Genomic DNA, 2,926 nt, shown 5'->3' with positions numbered 1-2,926 from the left:
TTTCCAGTTTTTTAAGGAATCTCCACACTGTTCTCCATAGTGGCTGTACTAGTTTGCATTCCCACCAACAGTGTAAGAGGGTTCCCTTTTCTCCACACCCTCTCCAGCATTTATTATTTGTAGACTTTTGGATCGAAGCCATTCTGACTGGTGTGAAATGGTACCTCATAGTGGTTTTGATTTCTCTGATAATGAGTGATGTTGAGCATCTTTTTGTGTGTTTGTTAGCCATCTGTATGTCTTCTTTGGAGAAATGTCTATTTAGTTCTTTGGCCCATTTTTTGATTGGGTCATTTATTTTTCTGGAGTTGAGCTGTAGGAGTTGCTTGTATATTTTTGAGATTAGTTGTTTGTCAGTTGCTTTATTTGCTATTATTTTCTCCCATTCTGAAGGCTGCCTTTTCACCTTGCTAATAGTTTCCTTTGATGTGCAGAAGCTTTTAAGTTTAATTAGGTCCCATTTGTTTATTTTTGCTTTTCTGATGGCCTTTCTTTACATGAACAGCCTGTGGCTCCACACTGAACTGAGCTGGACAGAGAGGAACCCTCATGCCACTGAAGGGTGAGGAAACTGAGGGGTAGTGCGTGTGCTGCAACCCCAGTGCTCCTGATGAAAGTCCATATGTGCTCAGGGCAATCAGTGAGATGGCTCACAAATCAAAATCACATGGACAGATATGACCTCAGTTCTCTAGAAGCCCAAGTTACAGGATGATAATATCAGTGCAAGGAAACACGTAGAAGCAGAAGTTAAAAATTAAAATTAAGCAAGTAACTCATGCCTGCAGCCATGAAATTAAAGACGCTTGCTCCTTGGAAGAAAAGCTATGACAAACCTAGACAGCGTATTAAAAAGCAGAGACATCACTTTTCCGACAAAGGTCTGTATAGTCAAAGCTATGGTTTCCCCAGTAGTCATGTACAGAAGTGAAAACTGGACCATATAGAAGGCTGAGCACCAAAGAATTGATGCTTTTGAGCTGTGGTGCTGGTGAAGACTCTTGACAGTCCCTTGGACAGGAAGGAGATCAAACCAGTCAATCCTAAAGGAAATCAACTCTGAATATTCATTGGAAGGACTGATACTGAAGCTGAGGCTCTGATACTTCAGCCACCTAATGCAAAAAGGTGACTCATTGGAAAAAACCCTGATGCTCGGAAAGATTGAAGGCAGGAGAAGAAGAGGGCGACAGAGGGTGAGATGGATGGATGGCTTCACTGACTCAATGGACATGAGTTTGAGCATCTCCGGGAGATGGTGAAGCACAGGGAAGCCTGGCGTGCTGCAGTCCATAGGGTCGCAAAGAGTCAGACATGACTGAACGACTGAACAACAACAGCCCGTGAGAGCAGAAGATATCATGCTGTGTTCTGTGCACAAAAACAGATGTTAGACATAGGTTTTGTCACCCAAGTATCAGCTTAATCTGCCTTATAAACTCTCCAGGGAAAGGAGATCAGAAACAGTATGACCCAACTTGGAAATATTCAGTTCTAACAGCACTGAAAATTGTGATGCTCACATATGCTCAGCTGATTTTTGACAAACAAATTCAATGAGGAAAGAAAAGTCTTTTCAACAAAGGGTACTAGAACAACTGGATATTCATATGTGGGGAAAATGAACCCTGACCCCATCCCCAAATCATATAAAATATAACTAGAAATAAGTCTTTAACCTAAACATAAAAACTAAAATTATAAAACTTCTAGAGGAAAACATAGGAGAAAGTCTTTGTGAATGAGGAAAGCAAAGAATTTTTAGATAAAACAGAAAAATGGTGAACTAGATAAGAGGGAAAATAATCAATAAATTAGATGTCATCAGGATTGAAAACTTCTGCACTTTAAAAGACCATTAAGAAAATAAAAAGGCAAGCCACACAGAGACAGGGAGAAAATGTGTGTAATATATAAATCTGATGAAGGATCAGACTGTATATTCAGAGTATTCAGAATATATAAGGAACTTATTTCAGTCAGTGATAAGAATATAAACAACTTGTTTTTAAAATGAGTAAATGACTTGAACAGATATTTCACAGAGGACGACAGACAAATAGTCAATAAGTGCATGAAGAGGTGCTTAACACCATAACCACCAAGGAGAAGTGGTGTGGGAGGGCCTGGGGGACCACACGGCAAAGGGCCATGTAGGTGCCCTCAACGAGGTTTGAAATGATCCTGGAGGCAAAGAGAAGCCACTGGGGGATGTTAAAAAGATTGTCTCATGGCTGGATTTGAAGTTCTGACGATCACACTGGCCACAATGTAGAGAACAAGTTGGAGGAGCCAGCATTGGCACGGGAAAACAGCTGGGGTCCATTCCAGAGATCTATGGAGAAAAGATGACGACCGGACTCCCGTGGTGGCAATGGAATTAATCGGGCAGAAGTTGCTGGATTTGAGAGCTAATTATCAGATGGTAAATAATCTTCCTGCAATGCAGGAGGCCTGGGTTCAATCCCTGGGTCAGGAAGATCCTCTGGAGAAAGCAATGACAATCCACTCCAGTATTCTTGCCCAGAGAATCCCACGGAGAGAGAAATCTGATGGGCTACAGTTTGTGGGGTCGCAAAGAGTCAGACACGACTGAGTGACTAACACTGCTACTGCTATTAAACAGTATCTATAAGATGTCCTTTTCCTTATAGGGGACTGGAATGCAAAAGTAGGAAGTCAAGAAACACCTGGAGTAACAGGCAAATTTGGCCTTGGAATACGGAATGAAGCAGGGCAAAGACTAATAGAGTTTTGCCAAGAAAATGCAATGATCATAACAAACACCCTCTTCCAACAACACAAGAGAAGACTCTACACACGGACATTACCAGATGGTCAACACCGAAATCAGATTGATTATATTCTTTGCAGCCAAAGATGGAGAAGCTCTATACAGTCAGCAAAAACAAGACTGGGAGCTGAC

This window comes from Bison bison, unplaced genomic scaffold, assembly GCF_000754665.1.
Source record: "Bison bison bison isolate TAMUID 2011002044 unplaced genomic scaffold, Bison_UMD1.0 scf7180017864056, whole genome shotgun sequence".
NCBI classification, from domain to species: domain Eukaryota; kingdom Metazoa; phylum Chordata; class Mammalia; order Artiodactyla; family Bovidae; genus Bison; species Bison bison.
Note: the sequence above shows the minus strand (reverse complement) of the source record.